Genomic DNA, 27,076 nt, shown 5'->3' on the forward strand with positions numbered 1-27,076 from the left:
CAAATTCCACGCATGTCTGGTTTCATCAGGATGAACCAAAGAAGAAAAAAAAAAAAAGGATTTTAAATGGGCGACCCTTGCAGGAAATGACCTGTTCCTCCCCAACAATAAACAATCTTCCTCCCTCTGCTGAGTGGCTCTTAGTGAGGCTGCTACAGAGTAAGGTCAAAGCCTGTCACACCTGGGGTCTCAGAATGAGGAGTTTGGGCACGTCCTCCTTGTCCTTGGATTCCCAAATTGACAATCACTAAGGTCCAGGAAAACAAGAGGGTTGATAAGGAGCCAGCGCAGGCCCAGGGGAAGGAGGCCCGTCCAGTTCCTCCTGAGAAGCAGCATGAGCAACTCCTCACCTCCACTGCCTGTGCTCCCTGGTTTCTACTTCACACTCTTGAAGGAAATTGCTCATCACTCCGTCACAGTCACTTCCTCCTGCAACAAGGGAGGCAGGTGTCAGTTCTCTCCATAGAGCAGAGTCTGGCATCTCCCCGGCACAGACACTGGGACAGAGCAGGTCCTTTGGGCTCCATGATGTCTGTTCCTCCCTCCTGGACCCGGCATCCATGTCCTGTCCTGCTGCTGACCCTCCTGCTGGGACTCGCAGGTGAGTGAGCACTGTCTGGGAGGAACCCTCTGTCCTGGGCCCTGGGTCAGCTCTGCCCTTGAACTCCCAGGAACTCAGGAAAAACACAGGTGCTGCCACCAAAGGCAAGGACAGGGCATTGTGGAGCCCAGTCCAAGGGTCCTGAGCACTGTCTGAGATGCATCCCCTGCAGTTAGGGTCAGAGGCATCACATCAGCTGATGCTCCAAACAGCAGCAACAAGAATTACTGGCATATTATAATATTTTGGGTCACAAAAAATCCTTTTAAAAACATCAATGTTTATATCCTGAAAACTCTTGGGAACCCAAGAAGTGAGGTATCCTCTTCGGGGCCATGGAGGGAGTTCTTCTCTCTCTCCACTCCCCCCTCTCCTTCTTTCTCTCATAGTCTTCCCTTGAGGTACATGGCTTTGTTCCATCTTGCCTTCCCCACCATCATTTTCTGCCACCCACAGGCCCAATACCCATGGGGCCAATCAATGCTGGATTGAAACCTCTAAAGCTCTGAGCTCACAGCATCCTTTTCTCTTCATAAGTAGATTTATCTCAGGTATTCCTTACAGTAATGAAAAGCTGACTGACACAGGCTCTGATGATGACCACACCCTCATCTACATCATAGATGCCAGTGGAAGGTTCCAGGCCTCAGGAAATCTACTGAGCAAAACTTTGAATTTCTTCAACATTCACCATGGACCAGACTCTCTGGAAAGACTGTAGAGCTCTCATGTCATGTGATCATGATGCCCAAAGCAGATACTCTGGCCATCCAGCTTACAGATGAGAAACAGAAGCCCCAGGAGCCCCAGGGTCATTCGATGGCAGTGCCAGGGCTCTGGTTTGAATGCAGAGAGTCTGATCAGAGCTCCAGCTTCAAACTTTCCTCTTCTCAAGAAATTGTGGCCCTGATTCTATATTTGGAGAGACATCTGTTTTAGTGGTGTGTAGCACAAGACCGTGGGGGGCAGGTTTTTCTTTCAAAGCCCTGGAGGATCATATGATCATCCTGAGTGTCTCGAGGATTTCAATTTTATTCTTTTTTTTTCTTTTTTTCTTTTTTGGAAGGTGGCAACAAGTGTTTCTGGTTCTAATTTGTTTGCAAAATTATTAAATGAGGAATATGTTGGTAGTTTCATGAGCTTTCTGCAGCTTCTGCCAATGGGTGTAGGGAACGGTGGAGGAAGGGGAAGAGGGTGTGTGGTTTTCTTCTCCAGGGTACTTCTGCTTCCTGCCTATATTTGGCAAACAGGTGTTTTGTCAAGTATTCTGTGTGGAAATCAACTTGTGGCAATGTCTACCAAATTTCTCCACTTCAAATAAACTTCTGCAATACAACGGGTTTTGCACTGAGCAGTTCACACATTAGGCACATATTACTGGACACCCATTGTGTGCCAGGAACTGTCACAGGAACTTGCAGTGCTTTGGTCATAAAAGAGGAAAAGTAGTGGCCCTGTGTAGCTAAGATCACTCTAGGGACATGGACAGTGGTCATCACACAACATAGAGGTGCATCACATCACATATTGAACAGTGACCAGTGTGAAGTGGAAACCATCAGCTGGATAAGGGAGCTGGAGAACCTGAGGAGGGAGGTTCTGATAATGGGGTGTCTGGGTGGGCCTCCCTGAGAAGGGGATCTGAGCACAGATGAAGGGGAGGTGCAGAAGTAGCCGTGAGGTCCTCTGGCAGCAGGACAGGGACTCTGAATGTGCAAAGGTGTGACAGTGGCTGTCCCTGCTGTGTTCAGGGGTGTTTCTCTCACTCTGATGGTAATGGAGCCACTTCCAGGCTTGGAACAGAGAGGTGACCTGCCCTGAGCTCAGGAGACTGCCTGGGCTTTGGCAAGGGGTGTTTCCCTTGGTTCCCATGGTTCAAAGGGAGATTCAGGTTAAGGGCCCATGGAGTTCCAGGGTGCCTGATGTGTGACCGTGCCTTTCCTACAGTCCCCAGACTCCATTACTGCTCACTAGGTTTGTCCTGAGGACTCCAGCCAGCCAAGGGGCCAGGAGGGAGGGGACTCCTCGGATACCCAGACTTCATCTAAGGGGTGAAGCATGGGAAACCATGGCATCCTGTAGGAGGGACACTCCAGGGGTCTGTGTGTGCTCTGTCCTGTCCTGATGATGCTGTGGTAGCTGGGAGAGCCATTGAGGTGATCAGTGTCCACAGTGCATCTAAGTCCTAGAGAGCCAAGGGGTCAGCAGGCATCTGCTGCTTTCACGACATGTGGACAGGCCATGAGAGGCAGCTGGTTGCCTCCAAAGCCATGGGGCAGTTCATGGTCACTGCGAGTGATCTGTACACTCCAAGGGGAATTTGGCTTTGCTTGGTAGAAGGAAATAACAGGGGTGTCTGTTGGAATTTTTTGAATTTTTTTATTTGTTCTTTTTAGATATACATGACAGTAGAGTGTATTTTGACATATTAGACACACATGACACATAACTTCCCATTCTCATGGTTGTACATGCTGTGGAGTTACACTGGTCATGTATATGAACATAGGAAAGTTATATCTGATTCATTCTGTCTTTCCTATTCCATCCCCCTCCCTTCCCTTCATTCCCCTTTGTCTAAGTCAATGAACTTCTAATCTTCCCTTTCCAGCTTCCCTTATTGTGTGTTAACATCCACATATCAGAGAGAACATTTGGCCTTTGATTTTCTGGGATTGGTTTATTTGATTTAGCATAATCATCTCCAGTTCCATCCTTTTACTGGAAAATGCCATAATGCCATTCTTTTCTATGCCTTAGTAATATTTCATTGTGTATATATACCACATTTTCTTTATCCATTCATCTGTTGAAGGGAACCTAGATTGGTTCCATAGCTTAGCTCCTAAACTGCTTTACTATAAACATTGATGTGGCCACATCACTGGGCTGTGCTGATTTTAAGCCCTTTAGGTATATGCCAAAAGTGGAAGAGCTGGGTCAAAGGGTAGTTCCATTCCAAGTTTTCTGAGAAATCTCCATTCTGCTTTCCAGAGTGGTTGCACCAATTTGCAGTCCCACCAGCAATGTATGAGTGAACCCTTTTCCCCACATCCTCGCCAACATTTTATTGCTATTATATTCTTGATAATTGCCATTCTGACTAGAGAAGGAATCTCAATATAGCATTAATTTGCATTTCTCTAATTGCTAGAGATATTGAGCACTTCTTCATATATTTGTTGACCAATCATATTTCCTCTGCAATGTGCCTATTCAGTTCCTTTGCCCATTTTTTATTGGGTTATTTGGGGGTTTTCTTGGGGGGGGGGCTGTTAAAATTTTTAGAATTATTTCTACATCCTGTAGATTAATGTTCTAAGGTGCAGGTGGCAAAGATTTTTCTTTCATTCTGTATGCTCTCTTCACATTCTTGATTGTTTCCTTTGCTGTGAAGAAGCTTTTAGTTTGATACCAACCCATTTATTGAGTCTTCATTTTACTTCTTGCACTTTAGAAGTCTCATTGAGGAAGTCGCTTCCTAAGCTGACATAATGGAGAGTCAGGCCTACATTTTCTTCTAGTAGGTACAGGCCTATGGTCTAATGCCTAGGTCCTTGATCCACTTTGAGTTGAGTTTTGTGCAGTGTGAGAGATAGGGGTTTCATTTCATTTTTCTACCTGTGGATTTCCAGTTTTCCCAGCACCATTTGCTGAAGAGGCTATCTTTTCTCCATTGTTATGTTCATGGTGTCTTTGTCTAGTGTGACATAACTGTATTTATGTAGGTTGTCTCTGTGTCTTCTATTCTGTATCATTGGTCTTCATGTCCCCTTCAGTATCAATACCATACTGTTTTTGTAACTATACCTCTGTAGAATAATTTAAACTTTGGTACTGTGATGCCTCCTGCTTCACTTTTCCTGCTAAGGATTCCTTTGGTTATTCTGTGCCTCTTATTGTTCCAAATAAATTTCATAACTGTTTTTTTCTATTTTCATGAGGAACATCATTGGAATTGTATTTGGAATTGCATTAAATCTGTGTAGTGCTTTGGGTAGTGTGGCCATTTTGACAATATTAGTTTTGCTTCTCCAAGAACATGAGAGATCTTTCCATCATCTGAGGTCTTGTTCAATTTATTTGTTTAGTGTTCTGTAGTTTCATACTACAGGTCTACTATCTCTTCTTTAGATTGAGTCCCAATTATTATTTTTTTTTTATCTCTCAAAACCAGTGATTGATTTTAATTTAATTTTTTAAATTTATTTTTATTGTAAACAAATGGGATACATGTTGTTTCAGTTTGTACATGGAGTAACAGCATACCATTTGCATATTCATATATTTACATAGAGTAATGATGTTTGATTCATTTCATTATTTTTTCTCCCCCCCACCCCTCCCACCTCTCTTTTCCATCTACACAGTCCCTCCTTCCTCCATTCTTGTCCCCCTCCCATCCCCCATTAAGTGTCATCATCCGCTTATCAGTGAGATCATTCCTCTTTTGGATTTTTGAGATTGGCTTATCTCACATAGCATGATATTCTTCAATTTCATCCATTTGCCTGCAAATGCCATAATTTTATTATTCTTTATAGCTGAGTAGTATTCCATTGTATATATATATACCACAATTTCTTTATACATTCATCAATTGAAGGGCATCTACGTTGGTTCCATAGTCTGGCTATTGTGAATTGAGCTGCTATGATAATTGATGTGGCTGTATCTCTGTAGTGTGCTGATTTTAAGTCCTTTGGGTATAGGACGAGGAGTGGGATAGCTGGGTCAAATGGTAGGTCCATTCCAACTTTTCTAAGGAATCTCCACACTGCTTTCCAGAGTGGCTGCACTAATTTGCAGCCCCACTAGCAATGTATGAGTGTACCTTTTTCCCCACATCCTCTCCAACACCTATTGTTGCTTGTATTCTTGATAATCACCATTCTAATTGGGGTGAGATGGAATCTTAGTGTAGTTTTGATTTGCATTTCTCTTATTACTAAAGATGGTGAACATTTTTTCATATATCTGTTGATTGCTTGTACATCTTCTTCTGTGAGGTGTCTGTTCATTTCCTTAGCCCATTTGTTGATTGGGTTATTTGTATTCTTGGTGTAGAGTTTTTTGAGTTCTTTATATATTCTGGAAATTAGTGCTCTATCTGAAGTATGAGTGGCAAAGATATTCTCCCACTCTGTAGGCTCTCTCTTTGCTTTGCTGACAGAAAGCTATTTAGTTTGAATCTATCCCAGTTATTGATTCTTGCTTTTATTTCTTGTGCTATCGGTGTCCTGTTAAGGAAGTCTGATCCAAGCCAACAAGGTGAAGATTTGGACCTACTTTTTCTTCTATAAGATGCAGGATCTCTGGTCTGATTTCAAGGTCCTTGATCCATTGTGAGTTGAGTTTTGTACAGGGTGAGAGATAGGGGTTTAGTTTCATTCTGTTGCATATGGATTTCCAGTTTTCCCAGCATCATTTGTTGAAGAGGCTATCTATTCTCCATTGCATATTTTTGGCACCTTTGTCTAGTATGAGAAAATTGTATTTATTTGGGTTTGTGTCCATGTCCTCTATTCTGTACCATTGATCCACCTGTCTATTTTGGTGTCAATACCATGCTGTTTTTGTTATGATTGCTTTGTAGTATAGTTGAAGTTCTGGTATTGTGATACCCCCTGTTTCATTCTTCCTGCTAAGGATTGCTTTAACTATTCTGGGTTTCTTATTCTTCCAAATGAATTTCATGATTGCTTGCTCTATTTCTGTGAGGTACATCATTGGGATTTTAATTGGAATTGCATTGAATCTGTATAGCACTTTTGGTAGTATGGCCATTTTGACAATATTAATTCTGCCTATCCAAGAACATGGGAGATCTTTCCATCTTCTAAGGTCTTCCTCAATTTCTTTCTTCAGTGTTTTGTAGTTTTCATTGTAGTGATCTTTTACCTCTTTGGTTAGATTGATACCCAAGTATTTTATTTTTTTGAGGTTATTGCAAATGGAGTTGTTTTCCTCATTTTCCTTTCAGCTGTTTCATCGCTTGCGTATAAAAATGCTGTAGATTTATGCGTGTTGATTTTATAGCCTGCTATTTTGCTGAATTCATTGATGAAATCTAGAAGTTTTCTGGAGAAGTTTTTGGATTCTCTAAATAGAGAATCATGTCATCACCAAATAGTGACAGCTTAAGTTCCTCTTTTCCTATTCATATCCCTTTAATTTCTTTAGTCTGCCTAATTGCTCTGACTAGAGTTTCGAGGACAATGTTGAATAGAAGTGGTGAAAGAGGACATCCCTGTCTTGTTCCCGTTTCTAAAGGGAATGGTTTCAGTTTTTCTCCATTAAGAATGATGTTGGCCATGGGCTTAGCATAAATAGCCTTTACAATGTTCAGGTATGTTCCTATTGTCCCTATTTTTTCTAGTGTTTTGAGCATGAAGGGGTGCTGTATTTTGTCAAATGCTTTTTCTGCGTCAATTGAAATAACCATATGATTCTTATCCTTAAGTGTATTGATATGATGGATTATGTTTATTGATTTACGGATGTTGAACCATCCTTGCATTCCAGGGATGAACCCCACTTGATCGTGGTGCACAATTTTCTTAATATGTTTTTGGATACGATTTGCCAATATTTTGTTAAGGATCTTATCATCTATATTCATCAAGGATAATGGTCTAAAATTTTCTTTCCTTGATGTGTCTTTTCCTGGTTTGGGTGTGAGGGTGATATTAGCTTCATAGAATGAGTTTGGTAGGGTACCCTCCTTTTCTATTTCCTGGAATACTTTGAGAAGTATTGGAATGAGTTCTTCTTTGAAGGTTTTTTAGAACTCGGCTGAGAATCCATCTGGTCCTGGGGCTTTTCTTGGATGGTAGGTTTTTAATGGCTTCTTCTATTTCATTGCTTGATATTGATCTGTTTAAATCGTATATGTCCTCCTGGTTCAGTTTGGGAGGAGCATATGTCTCTAGAAATTTGTCAATGTCTTTGGTACTTTCTATTTTGTTGGAATACAGATTTTCAAAGTAGCTTCTCATTATGTTCTGTATCTCAGTGGTCTCTGTTGTGATATTTCCTTTTGCATCATATATTTTAGTAATTTGAGTCTTCTCTCTCCTTCTCTTTGTTATTGTGGCTAAGGGTTTATCTATTTTGTTTACTTTCTCAAAAACCAACTTTTTGTTATGTCAATTTTTTGAATAGTTTCTTTTGTTTCAATTTCACTGATTTCAGCTCTGATTTTAATTATTTCCTGTCTTCTACTACTTTTGCTGTTATTCTGTTCCTCTTCTTCTAGGGCTTTGAGCTGTAATATTAGGTCATTTAATTGTTGACTTTTCATTCTTTTCTGGAATGCACTGCATGCAATGAATTTTCCTCTTAGTACCTCTTTCATAGTGTCCCAGAGATTTTGATATGTTGTATCATCATTCTCATTGACCTCTAAGAATTTTTTAATCTCCTCCCTGATGTTTTTTAATATCCATGTTTCATTCAATAGCATATTATTTAGTCTCCAAGTGTTGGAGTAATTTCCTTTTTTTACTTTGCCATTGATTTCTACTCTCAGTCCATTATGATCTGATAGAACACAAGGCAGTATCTCTATTTTTTTGCATTTCCTAAGGGCTGCTTTGTGGCATAACATATGGTCTATTTTCGAGAAGGTTCCATGTGCTGCTGAGAAGAAAGTGTATCCGCTCGTTGATGGATGAAATATTCTATATATGTCTATTATGTCTAGGTTATTGATTGTGTTATTGAGTTCTATGGTTTCTTTGGTTGAATTTTGTTTGGAAGGTCTATCTAGTGGTGATAGCGATGTGTTAAAGTCACCCAGAATTATTGTGTTGTGGTCTATGTGATTCTTGAAATTGAGAAGGATTTATTTGATGTACAGGGATGCACCATTGTTTGGGGCATAAATATTTACTATCGTTATGTCTTCCTGATTTATGGTTCCCTTAAGCAGTATGAAATGTCCTTCTTTATCCCTTCTGACTAACTTTGGCTTGACGTCCACTTTATCTGATATAAGGATGGAACCGCCCACTTTTTTACTGAGTCCATGTGTGTTTTTTCCCATCCTTTCACCTTTAGTCTGTGGATGTCTTTTTCTATGAGATGAGTCTCTTGCAGGCAGCATATTGTTGGGTCGTTCTTTCTAATCCATTCTGCCAGTCTATGTCTTTTGATTTATGAGTTGAGGCCGTTAATGTTCAGGGTTATTATTGAGAAATGATTTGTATTCCCAGTCATTTGGCTTATTTTTGGTTTTTAAGTTGGCTTGGTTTCTCCTTTGAGTGGTTTTTCTCTAAGGTAGTTCCTCCCTTTGCTGACCTCCATTGTTGTTTTTCATTTCCTCCTCATGGAATATTTTGTTGAGAACATTCTGTAGTGCAGGCTTTCTATTTGTAAATTCTTTTAACTTTTGTTTACCATGGAGGGATTTTATTTCATCTTCAAATCTGAAGGTTAGTTTTGCTGGGTATAGGATTCTTGGTTGGCAACCATGTTCTTTCAGAGCTTGAAATATGTTGGTCCAGGCCCTTCTAGCTTTTAGAGTCTGGGTTGAGAAGTCTGCTGCTATCCGTATTGGTCTCCCCCTGTATGTAATCTGATGCTTTTCTCTCGTGGCCTTCAAAATCCTATCTTTATTTTGAATGTTAGGCATTTTCATTATAATGTGCCTTGGTGTGGATCTGTTGTGATTCTGTGCATTTGGTGTTCTGTAAGCCTTTTGTATTTGATTTTCCATTTCATTCTTCAGGTTTGGGAAATTTTCTACTATTATTTCATTGAATAGGTTGTTCATTCCTTTGGTTTGTATCTCTGTGCCTTCCTCAATCCCAATAATTCTTAAATTTGGTCTTTTCATGATGTCCCATAGTTCTTGGAGATTCTGTTCATGATTTCTTACCATCTTCTCTGTTTGGGCAACTTTATTTTCAAGATTCAATATTTTGTCTTCATTGTCTGAGGTTCTGTCATCCAAGTAGTCTCGTCTGTTGGTGATGCTTTCCGTTGAGTTGAGTTTTTTATTTGGCTTATTGTCTCCTTCATTTCAAGGATTTCCTTTTTTTTTTTTTTTTTTTTTTTTTTTTTTTTTTTTTGAGAATCTCTATCTCTTTGTTGAAATGATCTTTTGCTTCCTGCAGGTGCTCTTTCAGCTTGTTGGTATTATCATTCATTGCCTGCATTTGCTCTCTTATCTCATCCTTTGCTTCACGAATCATCTTAATCATGTATAATCTGAAGTCCTTTTCTGACATTTCTTCTACCATACTGTCTTTGGATTCTATTAATATAGAATCTAGATTTGTTTGGATCATTTTCTTCCCTTGTTTTTTCATGTTGTTCATGTATCTTCCCCTCTAGCAGTGTAGATCTTGGGTATTGCAGATTTCCCCCTATAGGCTTATAGTGGCCCTATAGGTTTCCAAAACCCTTTCTTTAAGGGGAGATCAATATTAGCAGTGCCCAAATCAGACACTATGCAATCCTAGACCAAATAGCCCCTATGGGGACAATAACAATATTGTCATAGTAAACAGAATGAGTTCAAATATTATCTTCGGTAAAACAAACAGGTTTACAATAAGGTCTGCAGTTTCTAATGGAGGTCAAAGAGGATGCAGAGGGATGTAGAATGTGGGTGTTAATGGGATAAGAAAAGAATATACAGAAGTTCTAGAAAATAGAAAGGGTGAGAGTGTAATCAAAAAAATCAGATGGTAGCATGCAAAAAAGGGAGAAAGAGACTCTGAGGGAACAGGTAAACAAAAGGAAAAGAGAGCAAGAAAAGTAAAGAAATAAAAACTTAATTTTTTTTAAAATGGAGAAAAAAAAATCTACTGTATAACAGTCATATACTAATGAAACCTGCCAGTGTTCAGTAGCCTGATGCATGAGAGGTACCTGACAATGAGCTTCAAGTCTCCAGCAGGCGTCGCAGGATAGGACTTGCCCCACCCAAAGATGGGAGCTACAGCTTCCAGGATTATCCAAGATGGCCACTCTGGCTTCAACATGTGTTGGCAAATGGGGAGCTGCAGCTCAGGGGTGGACGTGGTCAGCTGGAGGTCCTGGAGATGGGATGCAGTTGGTCTGGCAGTGGTCCTGGAGGTCGTGTGTGTTTGGTGTGGTTGTGGGATCCTGGAGTCCAGGTGCAATCAGTTGGTCTGGGTTCCCGGTGATAGGGCAGTCAGTTGGTCTGGGGGTCCTGGCGGACGATCGGGAGGTGAACCTCAAGCTTTGGATGATGGATAGGGGTAAGGCAGGCGATGGACAGGCGAGAAGCAGGCAAATGGCGGATGATAGACGCCTGACAGTGAGCAATCTGCTCTCAAAAAAGGCGTCGATATGCTGGCAGACTGCAGGTCATCACAGCAGACCAATGGGGTAAAGAGCAGGGGATCGATAAGCAGCAAAAACTGCCTCACCGAGAAACAGATATCCTCTGCTTGAATCTGGTGTTGGGGAGCGACAAGGAACGCAGCCTCCCTCTAGACCGCCATCTTGGATCTCTCCCCCAATTATTTTTGAGGTTTCATGAATGGGATAGTTTTCCTAATTTCTCTTTCAGTTGATTCATCACTGATGTGTAGGGATGCAATTGATTTTGGGGTGTCAATTTTATATCCTTCTACTTTACTGAATTTATTTTTGAGTTCCAAAAGTTTTCTGGTGGAGTTTTGGGGTCTTATGAATGTAGAATTATGTCATTGGCAAATAGGGATGGTTTGAGTTATTCTGTTCCTATTCCTATCCCTTTGATTTCTTTCTTTTGTCTAATTGCTGTGACTAGCATTTCCAGGTCTATGTTGACTAGTAATGGTGAAAAAGCATTCCTGTGTTTCCCCAGTTTTTAGAGGAAATGCTTTCCATTTTGCTCTATATAGAATGATGTTGGCCTCAAGTTTAGCATATATAGCTTTTACAATGTTGAGGTACGTTCCAACTATCCCCAGTTTCTCTAGTGTTTGGGCATCAATTGATGCTGAATTTTGTCAAAGTTTTTTTCTGCATGTATTTGTGGTTCTTGTCTTTAAGTCTATGAATTACATTTATTGATTTCCATATATTGAACCAACTTGCATCCCTGAGATGAACTCCACTTGATCATGGTATACTATCTTTTTAATATATTTTTGTATGTGATTGCCAGGATTTTATTAAGAATTTTTTCATCTATGCTCATCAGGGATATTGGCCTGAAGTTTTCTTTCCTTGATGTGTCTTTGTCTGTTTTTGGTGTCAGAGAGACACTGGCTTCAGGGAATGAGCTCGGAAGGGTTGCTTCCTTTTCTATTTCATGAAATAATTTGAGGAGGGATGGTCTCAGTTCTTCTTGGAAGATCTGGCAGATCTTGGCTGAGAATCCATCTGGTCCTGGACTTGCCTTTGTTGGTAGGCTTTAGATGACATCTTCAATTTCCTTACTTAAATAAATGTGTTTAAATTTTCTGTGTCCTCCTGATTAATTTGAATAGGTCATATGTCCCTGGAAATTTGCCAGTGTCTTCAAGATTTTCTATTTCAATATAAATTTTCAATCATGAATTATAGTTATTTGAGTTTTCTCTCTCTTTTTCTTTGTTAGTGTGGCTAATGGTTTATCCCTCTTATTTTTTTTTTCAAAGAATCAATTGTGTGTTTTGTTCTTTTTCTTTTTTGTTCAATTTTATCAATTTCAGTTCTAATATTAAATATTTCCTGTCTCCCACTGTGTTTGGTGTTCATTTGTACTTCCTTTCCAAGGACTTTGAGAGTAATATTAGGTTATTTATTTTGTGACACTTCTTTCTTTTAAACATTACTACCTCATGTGCACGCATGAGTGCAGGACTGATATGATCCTGCAATATGTATAATCACACAAGTCAGAGATCACACTCTATTTATGTACGATCTATCAAATTATAAATGCATCCTACAGTTCTGTACAACTAATTAGAACAAATGAAATTAATCATTAAAAAAAAAAAAGAATGAGCTCATTGCAATGAAGTTTCCCCTTAGAACTGGTTTCGTAGTGTCCCAGAGATTTTGGTGTGTTGGATCACTATTCTCATTTACCTCTAAGTACATTCTCAATTCATGCCTGATTTCTTCTACAATCATTTGTCATTCAATAATGTATTCTTTAGTCTCCAGATATTAGAGTAGCTTCTATTGGTGATTTCCAATTTCACTCCATTATTATGTTGTCAGCTGTGGGGAACAAGAGTGGGGACAGTGGGTTTTGATCCCTTGAGCAGTACAAACTCAGAGAGTACCTCACTCCTTAAGTTGGCACCAGCTGCAGCAGCCTGGGCTCTGGGGTGGGTGGGAGGTGACCTGAGATCCTCTTCCAAGGCACAGCTACTGTGGACACTCCGGGCTGCTCCCTAACTGGCTGCAAGCCTGTGTGGACTGTGAGGCTTTCCAGGGGCCATGGTGCTGACCTAGCTTGTGAATAAAATTCTTCCCTCACCACTGCTCTGCAAAGGGGAGTCCCACCTCCTCTGCCTGGAAGGCAGCCCGGACGAGGCCAGGGGGCTTCCTTCCTCTTTCTCCTTTACTGTTTTGTTTTCATGGTGGTGGGAGGACATAGGAATTTCACAATACTGGGTTTCTTTGTGGCCTAGTCGCACATGCATAGAGCACAATATGACCAAATTCCCTTCCTGGTCCCCTCATGCCTCTCTGCCCCTCCTTCCCTCCTCCCTGGTTCCCCTCCCTCCCTTCTGCCTTCATGATACTCTGGTTTTACCCTCTGTCTTCCACATACAGAAGAAAACAGTGCTTGTCTCTCTGAGTCTGTCCTGTTTTGCTTGATATGATGCTTTCCATGACATTCCTCTTCCTGAAAATGATGTGATTTTCTTCTTCTTTAAGGTTGAATAAAATCCCATGTGTAAATACAGCACATTTGCTTTATCTATTCACTTTTGGGGTACACTTAGGTGATTCCATAATTTGGTTATTGTGACTTGTGCCGTGATAAACATGGGTGTTTTAGTCATCTTTTTTTTTTTTTTCCACTGTGACCCAAAATCCTGACAATAATAATTAGAGGAGGGAAAGACTAATTTGGGGACTCACAATTTCAGAGATCTCAGCCCACAGACACTCCATTTATTGGGGATAAGCAGGATCACCAGGGTAAGATAACATGGCCACCAGGAAGGAGAGAGAGAGAGAGAGAGAGAGAGAGAGAGAGGAGAGAGAGAGAGACTCCCTTCTCTGACCAAATAGAGACCCCATAGGCATGCCCCATGAATCCACTTCCTCCAGCCACACCCAATCTGCCTGCAGTCACCACTGAGTTAATCCCGAGTAAGACTCTGATTAGGCTAAGGCTCTCACAACCCCATCATTTTACTTCCAAACTTCCCTACATTGTCTCACATGAGCTTGTGAGGGACACCTCCTGTCTGAACCATAACATTAGATATGCAGTTACCTCTGCCGTCCTCTACTCTACACTGACTTTAATTCTTTAAGATAAATGCCGAGCACTGGTAGAACTGACCACACAGCAGTTCTATTTTTAGCTTCCTGAGAACCTGATTTCCATAGTGGGTTCACTCTGGGACGTTTCTCTACCAGTGAGTGTGCGTTCCCTTTTCCCCACATCCTCACCACCTAGAGTCTGCGTTCTTGACGACTGCCATTCTGACGGGAGTGAGATGGATCAGAATCAGGTGGAAGCTGTCGGCAGGTGTGGACTGGCTGACGGAAGCAGATCACTGAGGCCTGTCCCTGAGGATGGTACGTGTCCCTGGATACTGCTCCCAACACCACCACCTCTCTTCCATCTCTCTCTCTCACTCCTCCCTCTCTCCCCCTTCCCTGTTTCTCTCTCTGTCCCTTTTCCTCTCTCTGGTTCCCAGTGCTGAGTGCAATGAGCTGAGCAGCTGTCCACCACAAGCCCTCCTTGGTGCCAGCTGACAGTGGACTGACCTCTGAAACTGTGAGCCCAGAATCAGCTGTCCTCCCCTAAGTTGTTCTTATCAGGTGTTTGATCACAGCGATGCAAAGTTGACTAACAAAGAGGAGCTAGGTTGTCATCCAGAGGAGCAATAGTGGTCTCTCTTTAAATTCTTTATTTGTGAACATTTAGTTTGAAGGGAGAGACCCTGTGGAGGGTACCAGCACATTGCTCAGGGGACGTTTATAAACTCAAATTACTTTTTTGGTCATCTTAAGGAGAGAGGGTTCACATTGCTCCTTTCTCTGTTCTCCTTGTGCAAGGAGTCACCCATCACCTGAAATGGCAGCCATGCTTGGGGGTGGAGCCTTTGGGACAGCCAGGTAGCCAGATATGTGCAGTCAGGGACCATGCCCCAGGGACTTTGCAAGTGACTTGAACCTCCCTTCCTCATGGTCACTGTGTTGTCAATGTGAGGGTTAAGCCTATGGCTGAGCCACCTAAGGATCACGCCAACACACCTGTGGGAACTGCACCTGGAGAGGCATAAGGAATTCAGGATTGATCAGGAACACAGTTCTTACAGAGAATGCCTGGCCAAGTGCCTTGTTGGGGGTCCCTGCAGATCACACAAGCTGACATTATGAGGGATTTCACAGGTGTGTCTGAATGTCACCAGATCACAGTCCAGGGTCAGGAAGAAGAGAACTCGAAGCCAAGAACAGCTTATTGCATTGATACCTGTTGACTGAATGGTGTGTTCACATCTGCTGTGGGGATGTTGAGGCATCAGATGCCCTCAGGTCCCTCCCTCCAGCTTGCTCAGGGCTCTGGGCTCAGGAGCAGGTGCTTCGCAGTGGGAGGAGCAGGCCATGGTGCTGCTCAGTGTGAGGACACACGCCTGTGCTGGGCCCACGGCCGCTCTGTGAGCAGTGTCAGTGACAGGAACTGCTGATAACACGTGATAAACCAAGAGGCTCCCACCAGGATGACAGTGACCACCCTGTGTCTCCCTCCAGGAGCAGCTGAACAGGAGCTGCAGGTGATTCAGCCTGAGACGTCAGTGTCTGTCGCTGCTGGAGAGTCGGCCACTCTGCACTGCACTGTGACATCCCTGCACCCCGTGGGACCCATTGAGTGGTTTAAGGGGTCAGGGCCAGACTGGGAGACAATCTACAAGTTCAAAGAAGGCCACTTCCCCAGAGTCACAAATGTCTCAGATACCACACTGAGGGACAACAGGGACTTTTCCATCCGCATCAGGAACATCACCCCAGCAGATGCTGGCACCTACTACTGTGTGAAGTTCCGGAAATCCAGCAACGACAACAAGGAGGTTCGGTCTGGACCAGGCACCGAGCTGTCTGTGCGAGGTGGGTACAACTGACTCCTTGTCCCAGGAATGTGACAAGAGGTCAGGGTAACGCCTTCCGTTCTGGGAGCCACCCTAAGTAGCAAGACCTGCACTGGGTGCTCCTGTCATGATCTGCTGTCACCCATTCTGCAGGTCAGGGAGGCCGAGGCCTGTGGAGGCCATGCTCCTTCATCCAGGCTCCATGGCTGGCAAATGGGAGCCATCTGCACCCCTCACCTGCCTGCTCCACAGCTCTGACCTTTTCCAGTCTGGCCCACCCTGTGGTTCCACAGCTGAGGTTTCTGAGGGTTTGAGGGCCTTGCCAGTCACAGAGCCAGACCAAGTCTGCTGGCTTCAGAGAGCACGTCCCCCCATGGTGAGTCTTCTCCCTGTGCCACAGGCTCCTGGGGCCCACTGAGTTCCAACCTGCACTCTGGATGCTCTGGAAACAGCAGGGGCAGCACAGGTTAATGTTCTTCTCCCACCAAGATAGTGTCCCTGTGCCTCCCTTTAGGACAAGGCCCTCCTGAGCAGGGATGGGGCAGGGTATGCTTTCCTTAATTCCCTTCCGGAGCAGCATCCTGAGAGGATCCTAATAGGCTCAGGTTCCCTGTAGAGCATAGAAACCCTGGTGGAGAAGCTGCCGAGGGTTTGGTCCTTTGTCCTAGGCCTGCCAGTAAATCCCAGTGTCTCAGGCACCAGGTCTCCAGGCAGTGCAGGGTAAGAGCAAAGCTGGGTCACTCACCCAGGGAGAACTCCCCATGTGGGTGACAGAGGGTTCCAGGTCAGGAAGCACAGGTGCTCATGGTGTTCCTCACGAGGCCTGCATGCTCTTCCTAAGGCATGAGTCTGAGATCCTCCACACACTGTGCATCCTCACACCCGCCAGTCCTGTTGGGGAGCAGAGGACCCCAGGCAGGCAGGCCTCTTGCACACAGCTCGTTAATGCCAGCAATGGGAACAGGGCCCAGATCCGAGTCCAGCCCAGGCTCCTTGCTGCCCTGGGAATAGACACCGTCTCCACAGTGGAGCCAGGGCACAGAGGGTGCTCAGTAAAGATCCTGGCCTGAAACCCTGAGCAGGGAGTCAGCGTTTCTGCTCCTCATCTCTCTCGCACAGGTTTAGGAAGCCATCACATTCATACCCTGAATCCCACACTGACTGAAAAACCTCTCCCAAACATCAGCCATAATCTCCTTCCACAAGAAGATTCCACAGCAAGACACACAGAGCTCTCCATTGTTTGAAGGAGGGCAAAATCCTTCTTCCTGTGAAAATGTTATGGTTGTTCTTACTGTGGTGGGCAGGTCAGGGGCTCCCCACTTGCCTGTGCATAGGAATCACGTGGGAACCTGAAGACAGATCTCCCAGACCCACCTAGATATATATCCATCCAGATATTTTGCTTTAAATATTTTGATGTGAGTCTGGGCATCTGAAGTTCTTACTTATTCCAGAAAATTCTAACACACAGAGCTGACAACCAGTAAGCTAGGTGTCCTGAAGACACAGAAAGGAAGTTGGGGGTTTGCCTGTGGCAGTGGAGGAGAGCATGGGAGCCCTTTAGGGTGTGGATGCTTCAGAACAGCCTGTGCAGGGCTCAGCTCTCTGGGGCCCCAGGCAGGGCTCTCCCAACAGACCCCCTCAGATCCAGCATCAGCCTGGTACACCCATCAGATTTGTGTCTGCCCTTTAACAGGAGCTGGAGCCAGGGACTCCTGGCTCTTCACTACGCAGCTCTCTCTGCCTAGAGGACCCAAAATATCACTCAGGAATCTGTCCTTATCCCTCACAGAGCTCCACTTTCTGCCAACAGCTTCTCTAGAGGAAACCCTTGTAATGCTGTTTTGATGTGAGAAACTCTTGCCCACCTTGCTCGCAGTGGGGATTATTAAGATAACAAGGGGAGGGTCAGGGTTCAACTCAGTGGTGGACACCTGCCCAGCTGCCTCAGGCCCTGGGTGAGACTCTCAGTACCTGGTTGGGGCAGGAAAACAGGCGGAGCCTCATCTGGGGGTTTCTGCTCCTCTCACTGGGGTTCTCCTGGCAGCTGCAGGAGCAAGAGGGAGGCTGTTCCCGGGGTCCCCACTGCATTTGTTGCTCCTTCTGGCTACTAAAGAATGAACGTGTGGTTTTAGAAGGGGTGACACTAGCAGGCACAGGAGTCATGTATTAGGCTCCTACTGCATGCCAGCCTGTGCCTTGCCCTCCCCCTCATCCTGCAGGGTGGTGATCTCAACACCATACAGAAGGGAACACTGAGGCTCAGCAGAGAAGGAGCAGGAGTTAAATAATCCTCCTGTGCAGATGAGAGGACCTGCTCTCCTCCCCTCCCCCAGCCTGTGCCCTTGGCTGGCCACGCCCCTCTCTGAGCCTTATCCCACAAGGGGCTCTCACTAGGACCCCCTCATGGGGCAGGTGGGGATTCAAGAGCTGAGGGGTTCTGAGAGCTCAGACCAGGGTCAGGACACTGAGCAGCTCTTGACATGTGGCCACTGATCAGAGTCCCTAACCCCTGTAGACACTTCCAGGCTGCTGGGGTCTGGGTGACTCCACTTCTTCAGTGACACCCTCCATCATGTGGCCTCTGAGTGTTGGACCTGGGTCAGGCAGTGAGGTCAGTATTTGCTCATACAAACACTCATGGTATTTGCTGCCTGGCAACTGCTGTAGAAGGTGCTGGGTGCTGAGGAGCAATCTGGAGACACCAAAGGACCCTCTGAGGACCCGTCCACAGCCACCCGGCCTCCTGATCCCCTCACCTGTGCCCTCAGGACCTGCTCTGATGCCTGGGTCTGCGTCTCTTGGAATGAGCCAGCAGTTATGCACTAGCTCTGTGGCTTGCTCAGCACGCAGTGACCTGGGATTCCAATAGAAAGTGGCCCAGGGAAGCCCAGATTCAGAAAAGGGCCCCTTCAGCCTTTCCCTCTCAAATTCAGGCCTTGGCCCAGGTTAGAGCTAGGGCATGTTTGTGGAAAGAAGAAAATTGGCATGAATTCATAACTACCTGTGGAAGAGTCTGCACAGAATAAAGTCTGTGACATGGATGGACCTGGGTTTGCCAGGTGTGGTCGGGTGTGTTTTATGTTTTTGTTCTTTTTAGTTCTGGGGATTCAACCCAGCGTCAGAGACAATTAACCACCGAGCTACCACCCCAGCTCTTGTTGCTTTTTATTTTGAGGCAGGATGTTGCTGAGCTTCCCAGTCTAGCCTTGAAATTGTGGTCCTCCTGCCTCAGCCTCCCCAGTGGCTAGGATCATAGGCGTGAGCAACACGCCCAGCTGCTTGCTGGGTGTCCAGTGGCAGCTCTGTGGATCCACAGCCAGCTGTGCTCAGTGTGGTCTGGGAAGAAGGTGCCGAGCAATGGGTTTCATACCTGTGTATGAAATAAGAACCCTTGCTCCCTGTTCAGGGAGGTGTTCAGGTGCTGGGTGTCCCTGCATCGTCTTCTAAATAGTTGCCCTGGAGGCCAGGTTGGCAGGCCAGTGAGCAGAAAAGGATATTAAAAAGAGTGAGGCAGGTCTACAAGTTCCTCCCTGAGTCCAGCGTGGACCTCCTGGGAGAAAGTGTGTCCTACAAGGTGTCCAGCACAGCCCAGGTGACCCTGGCCCCTGGGGACGTCCACTCTCAGGTCATCTGCGAGGTGGCCCACGTCACCCTGCAGGGGGAACCTCCTCTTCGTGGGACTGCCAACTTGTCTGACACCATCCGAGGTATAGGACCCTGATCCCCGCCCCAGCCCACACCTGACCACCCAGCCTGCTCCCCAGGGGCCTTTGCTCAGGACCTCACTGGCCTGGGCTCTACTTCCCAGCAGGGCTGCCCACCTGCCATGCACATGGGGACTTCTGCCCTGTGGTCATGTGCTGGTGGCTTCATTTCATTGGCCAGCAGCAACTACCACTGCTGAGCTCCTACCAAAACCGAGCATCAGTATGCCAGGGTAAGGGGGTGGGTCCAGGTACTTTGCTAAACTTTCTGCAGGCCAGGAGTTGGGTTGGTCAGTTCACTCACTTTTACCCCAAGGGGAGTCACTGGTCACTGGCCCCTGGGGTGTGGCAGGCTCTGTGAACCCTCAATGTTTGAGCACCTGCTGCATGCCTGGCCCTGTCCTGAGGGAGGCCCTTGCTGAGCTGGCAGGAGCTCAGCTGTCTGTGCCATAAGGTCACAGCTTCTGCCTGTGCTGTTTCAGTTCCGCCCACTGTGGAGGTCACCCCACTGCCCACAATGGCAGGGAACCAGGTGAACGTCACCTGCCAGGTGAAGAAGTTCTACCCCCGGAGCCTACAGCTGACCTGAGTGAATGGAAACGTGTCCCAGACAGAAACGGCCTCGACCCTCTCAGAGAACAAGGACGGGACCTACAACCTGACCAGCTGGCTGCTGGTGAACCCGTCTGTGCACAGGGAGGACATGACCTTCACCTGCCGGGTGGAGCATGATGGGCAGCCGGCCACCACCAGAAACTGCACCCTGCAGGTCTCTGTAGGCTCCAAGGAGCATGGCCTGGACCACCACCTGGCTGGTGAGGCCTCCACCCCGACTGACCAAGTTCTTTTGAACTTGATCTTGGTTTTGTCTCTGTTGTGATGTTAACAGCAGTGACCCCTAGAGGCCTGCAGTACAGCATCCTGAAGTCAGCTCCTCCCACACCCACACTCCAAGGGTCTCCTCTGTTGAGCTGGGCACAATTTTATGGGGCCTTCAAACGTAAGCATAAGGAAGAAGGAAGCAGGTGGATGGGTCTGTCCTGGCACCTGCCACTTGCCTCCTTCACCTGACACTTGTCATGTCCTCTTGGCCCTCTTCCCCTTCCTCTCCTTCCACCCACCTGGAGGTCATCCAAAAACACACAGTGACACAGAACCAGGTGAACCACACCTGCCAGGCAAAGAAGTTATATCCCCTGAGCATGGGGAGCATGTAAACATGTCCAGGACCTAAACCTCCTCAGTCATCACAGAGAACAAGGCTGGGACCTGTAACCACATGAACTGGTTCCTGCTGAACTCATGTACTCAGAGCAGGGACCTGGTGCTCACCTGCCAAGTGGTACATGACGGCAGCCAGTGGCCTCCAGAATGGGCTGGATGTCTTGGCCATCCAGAAGGAGCAGGGCACAGACCTGGCCCTGGGTCTCCACTCCAGCTGACTGCGACTTTTTATATCTAATCTCTTTTGTTTTTGTTTTGTTTTTTTTTGAAAACTATTTTAGGAGACCAGAACATGCCACTCTTATATACGCCTTTTTTTTTTTACATAAAAATTATTTTGAAAAAAGCACAGAATTTCTGAAAACAAAGTAGAAGTTACCATTGTAAAAGGGAAATCTATATCTAACATTATTTTTATTTTATTTATTTATTTATTCATTTTTGGTACCACCTCGCTAAGTTGGTTCAGGCCTTGCTAAATTGCTGAGGCTGACTTTGACTTGCAATCCTCCTGCTTCAGCCTCACTGGGATTACAGGCATGCATCATTGTGCCTGGAAAATACAGGGATTTCTATTTTGCTATATTATAGTGAGACTTTTAGTTCCTCTCCCCAAATCTGTGGTTATAAAACAGACCCATAGTACTCTTAATTTTAATTGCCCTGATTACTAATGAAGTTGAACAATTTTTCCTATACTTATTCAGTAACTGTGTAGTTTTTTCAATGAAATATGTCTTTACCTTTTATTTGCTCACTTTGTGCACTTTTGCCTTTTTGATACTGATTTGTAGCAGTTTTAAAATTTAAGTCTAGATACAAACCCTGTGGACTATTTGCATTGAAATTATTTTTTCTGATTTGTAACTTTTATTTTCACTTTCTTATATTGTCTTTTCATATACAAAAGTTCTTAGTTTTGATGTAGCCAAATTTATCAATCTTTTATTTTATGGATAGTATTTTTGTCTTGCTTAAAAAATCCTTGTCTATTTCAAAGTATTTTCTCCTAAAAGTTTCAAAGTTTTTATTTTTCACTTAAGTCTCAAATCTGTCTGTAAATTTTATCTATATATGGTGGTAAGGCAGGATTCCAATTTCTTTTCTTTTCATATACATAACCAATTGTCTCAGCACCATTTAAAGTACTTAATTAGAAATTCTGATAAGAGCTATCATAATGTAATTATATATATCATATACAATTTGTGTGTGTATATATGTATATGTATATATACATATATATGTGTGTATGCATGTGTATTTATATATATATGTATAAACATATATATATATATATATATATATATATAATTCTGACTATAGTCTATGCTATTTCACTGGCAATTTGCTTATCCCTGTCCCAATACTACATCATCTTAATACAACATCTTTTTAACACGTCTTCAGATATGGTCATGTATCTAATCTCTTTTTTAAGTGGTAAAAGTAGATTCATGTTTACTATAGAAGAATTCTCAAGTCTATCCATCTATATTAGAACCTTAAAGGCAGCTACAATCCCCTGTCCTCACCCCAAGGTCTTCACTGTGGTGAGCTTGACCCATCTCTTGACCCATGGACACAAACAGATATTGAAGAAGAGAGGGAGGGGACCACTCTGCCCTACTGTCCTGCCTCTTGTCTCTGACCTGACAGTCACTCTGCTCTCCTTCCTCAGGGCCTCTCCCTCCTGCCTACCCTGTCCACCTCTGCTCAGCCTCCATTCTATATCGGAATTTTCCATACACATCAGTCTCCTTACTAGAACACTCTGTCCCTGGTGGATGAAATTGGGGAAGGATTCGCTGAAGATGTGGAGACTCAGTAAGGACCCATGCAGAGATAAATTTAAAATAATTTTGGTGCACCAGAACCAGTTCTAAAAGGAATTTTGAATAACTTTGACTACCTACACTGATGGACTCATCAGTCCTCACTGATCCCATGTCTAGATTCAATACAATTCCTATCAAAATCCAAAAAGATGCTTTTCTAGAAACTGAAGGAGGATTTCAGAAATGCATACCGAAAGACAAGGAATCTGGACAAAGGTGGCGACAGCACACAAATCATCATCACAACGTGCGAATCTCATTGTCTCCGTTCTCCTTCTTTGCTTCAGCCAAGCTATAAGTTAAGAGTTACAGAAAGGGAGAATAGGATGGCCCTGGAGAGCAATGGGGGTGTTGCTGATGACTTCCTGCCCAGACACCTGGAGATCCATCTACACAAGGTTAATCTAAGGTCCCTGGGGTCAGGGCCACTACTGGCCTATAACACAAATTTGAGCTAATGAAAGAAATGTCCCCCTCCCATGAACTTTGTCCCAAACACCACAGTTGTCTGGAGTCCCCCATTCTGTGGCCCAATGTGAGTTAGTGCCCTATGTAAGAGCAGGTCTGAGCTTCAGAAGAATTTTCAAGGTCCAAGCTCCTTCCAGCATGCCCTGTCATGGGCCTTGTGTGCTGGAACACTGAGTCACCGATTTGTCCCTGTGGCGTCTGGCAGGAATAGTAAGGCTAGGAAGCAGATGACAGTTTCCTTCATAGTTAGAGATACATGGGGGCTGCCTAATCCCATCCACTAATCACTGAGCCAGGTATGCACACCAGTGCAAGTGGAGTCCACAGCTGGAATGGTCAAATGATGAAGGACCTTCTTCCACAAATCCAACATCATTATCCCAGTTAACAAAATTAATAATAAAGGTAGTATTATATTTGTTATACATTCATTATCATAAAATTAATCACAATTCCCCAATCATTCAAAGTAACTGGAGTATATATTCAGATTTTTCAAAATTCCTTTTATAACTGGTTTCAATGCAACAAAATTAATTTTAATTCATCTTCAATTGCAACTTCGCTGAGAAAACATATGAGCATCAAGAACTCTTTGACTGATTTTGAATAAAATTCCTTAGTAATTTAGGGCCATTCATAGAATTGGTGTCATAATGCATGCATTGGGGTAGGTTGTGCTTCTTGATCAATTTTGGTCCTTTTTATCTAAGGTGTCAACTTTATCTACGTCTTCAGATGTGCTCCCAATATCTCCCCATTCTCCTTCTAATGTCTATAGGTCTATAGGATCTGTAGCAATAAGCCCTGTTTCACTCTTGATGTTGGTTATGGGTTCATGTGTTCATTTTCTCTCTCTCTCTCTCTCTCACTCTCTCTCTCTCTCTCTCTCTCTCTCTCTCTCTCTCTCTCATCAGTTTTGCAAGAAAATTTTCTATTTCATTGCACTTTTCAAGGGGCCAGCTTTTGTGTTTCAGTGGACTTCTTTATTACTTCTCCATATTCCATTTTATTGAATTTCTACTCTTTTCTTATTTCCTTTATTGTATATTTTGTTCTTCTTTCTGTGGCTTCAGTGGTAGGACACTTCAGTGATTGATCTGACGCTCTCCCGGTTTCCTCTGACTTGCCTGGACACCAGCATGAGAACTGCATCCTGAGGACCAGTCTGTGAGAAGTGAGATCTGGTGCAGCCCAGATCCTCTCTGTACCATGGGGCCACAGCATTTGTTCTTTCTGGGTTGCAGTGAGGATTACATGATTCAGGAAAAGTGTGGTTGTTGGGATAGAACATGGAAGAAGGCACTGGATATTTTTGGAGCAGAGTTCATTGACAGCCATCCTGCTGTGAGTGTGAGCAGCCACCCAGAATCAACTGAAAGGCTTTGAGTGCCTTCAGCCATAGGTCCCTAGTCTTCACCTCAGGGTTCCACAACTTCCCCATCAGGGCCCTATCTAAACAGAGAAAGCCCTTTAAAGGAACCCACTTCCTCTGTAGCTCTGCTATGCTTGCAATTATGTACAGGGACCTATTCTCTACTTCTGCTGCCTTCTGATTCTGGGACAAAAGAAATCCACACTTCCGCCAGGAACTCCTTCTGCTCTCACACTTCACTTTCCCCTTCTGATGACTCATGCTTAGCTTCTCATTGTCTTTCCCCAAAGGACTGATGCCAGAAACAGCTCCAGATGCCTAATAACAGCCTTTTCCCAATTTATGTTCAAAGAGCAGATGCCAAGAATTCCCTCACTGAAGTTAGACAGCAAGTCCACTCCTGGTGAGAGGGTGAACAAAGGCACCTCCACCACAGGTCAGGGCCTGCCCTGGTGCCACTGACCACCAGAGCTGGGGTCTGTGTTACCAGGCAACTGGTGACTCTCAGGTTCAAACTCACATTGTAGAGTCTAATTCCCAGACCACTCCCGGAGTTGGGTTTCCATAGGATGTGCCTTCTGAGATGGACAAAGGAGAGCAGGGAGCATTCTGGAATGTTGCCGGGATCAGCTTCAGGGTCCCTCCCAACTGAGGGAGAGAAGCAGCAGCAACTCAGCTGCTCCCATGGACAGCCAGAGGAACTTTAGGACTGCTTTCAGTTGAGGATGGGGGCTGGGCCTTCTTGCTCCCTGCTCAGGCTGGCTCTGATGCTGGCTGCCTTCTAGAAGGAGGGAGGGAGCAGGGCAGCTCTCTTCAACTGACAGGGGGTCCTGTTGAGAACCAAGGCCTCCAACAGGGCATGGGGTGACATGTCCACTCCTTCCTAAGGACCATGGAGCATTTCTTTATAAAAAATTTTCCATCACTTTCATCATAATTTTAAAAGCAAACAATAGCTCATGGTAAAAATGCAAAGAATCCAAAGGGCTGCTTCCCAGGACCTGGCTCTGTGTGACCAACAGAAACCCTTCAGGTAACATGCCACGGTAGCAAACTTCCTCTGCTAGAAGTTTGAGGCCCTTCCCAAGTAGAAGAATCTTTTTCTTGACTCACTGGAGTGTTTTCCAGCCAGCTATTTCATCAGTTCATCCTGCAGGCTCCCAAGGTCCTGAGACACAGGGTCATTCAGCTCACCTATGGCACTGAGCGGGCAGTCTTGCTCACCTCTCTCACCATAGAATAGTCCTCGCCCCACATGGATGCCCCCTTGATAATTGTTCTCATGGCCCAGAGACACTGGACCATACTCTTGGCTCAGGAATCACCATATCGGACTCCAGGGAAGAGCTTCTGTGGTTTGGATTCCACTAAGCCATGACCCTCCCTAAACTCCCCAGGCCTTGGTTTCCATATCAGGAGGAAATAATAATTCCTCTGCAGAGTGGTGAGGGTCAAGCAGGACCCAGCATGGTGGGGGGCAACGTGCACGGAGCACATGTTTTCACCTTCCTCAGGGACAACGTCCGGGAACCTGAGGCTCTGTGAGTGGGAATGAGGAAATGTTTGACTGGGCTTCTGCCTCAGGCTCCACCAGGCAGTCGGGACAGGGTGTGGGTGCTAAAGTTTCACAACTTTATTGGACCCAAATAGCCTAAACTGGGAATAGACTCCCAGGATCCATTCTAATGGCTCCTTCTGTCCCTTGCTTTTCAGGAACAGTGAAGTTCACACTTGCTTCATATCCCATAGCCCTTTTCCTTGGCCCCAAGATCCTACTGGCAGTTGGTGTCTCTGCCATCTTCATCCACAGGAAGCAGAAGTCCTGACTGTAAGTTCTGAGGAGGGAGGGTGGGCAGCAGGCTGCTGCAGAGGGGCAGGGCCAGTGGGATTGCCTGCACACCTGGGCACAGCAGCAGAGTCAGGGGGGTCTAGAGAACAGGCACACATCCCTCAGCACCCTCAGGTTCTCATGGAACTTTGTGGGGTCCCCAGCTCCTAGGAAGTGAGTGGGGGTGTGCTGGAGATGAATAGGTCAAGGGTTGACAATGGGTATCCACTGAGTCCTAGGGACTCCAGAGATAACCGGTCCAGGGGGTTCCATGAGGGACAGCAGATTGGGTGTGTCCCTTGGAGGCCACCTCTACATTAGTCCACTGCTAGGCCTCCATAGTCCAGAAGATTCCATGGTGTCCAGCAGTGTTGAGAAGGGCTAGGTGGGCTGCTCTCAGGGCTGCTCCCCTCTGACCCTCAGTGTGGTCAAGCTGAAGGGAGAAGGAAGGGGAGTCAGGACACAGGAGAGGCTGAGCTCAGAGCGCTGGCTTGGGGATGTTGGTCCACTCACGACAGGCACCCCAGGATGGCCACACCAGTGCCTCATAGCTCTGAGGAGACATGTCATGAATGGAGAGCAGATAATTGAATGAGGACATGTTTCCCACAGATCTTCATCTCTCCCTGCTACCTGTGGCCCTCAGTCTCTGCCACCTTCTTCCTGCTCCATGGTGCTCAGCCTAAGAGAAAAAGTTGTGGACACATTTCTATTAACTCTGCTCCAAATGCCTTCCTCCCAGGACACACCAGCCCACAGGCCCCTGTTGCTCCTCTGGCCAGTCCTTGATGCCCCATGGCTG

The 27,076-nt window shown here is 45.1% G+C and overlaps 1 pseudogene across 1 annotated transcript; it reads left to right on the plus strand.

The window, feature by feature from the left end:
- Positions 1–487: 487 nt before the first annotated feature.
- LOC306655370 (signal-regulatory protein beta-1-like) lies at positions 488–26,272 on the plus strand (annotated as a pseudogene). Its single transcript, XR_013766999.1, has 7 exons — positions 488–601; positions 15,497–15,850; positions 15,985–16,139; positions 19,289–19,544; positions 20,024–20,356; positions 24,799–24,882; positions 26,160–26,272. The product of XR_013766999.1 is annotated as a signal-regulatory protein beta-1-like (transcript).
- The last annotated feature ends 804 nt before the right edge of the window (positions 26,273–27,076 follow it).

Source organism: Sciurus vulgaris (assembly GCF_902686455.1).
Source record: "Sciurus vulgaris genome assembly, chromosome: 2".
In the NCBI taxonomy this organism is placed as follows: Eukaryota; Metazoa; Chordata; class Mammalia; order Rodentia; family Sciuridae; genus Sciurus; species Sciurus vulgaris.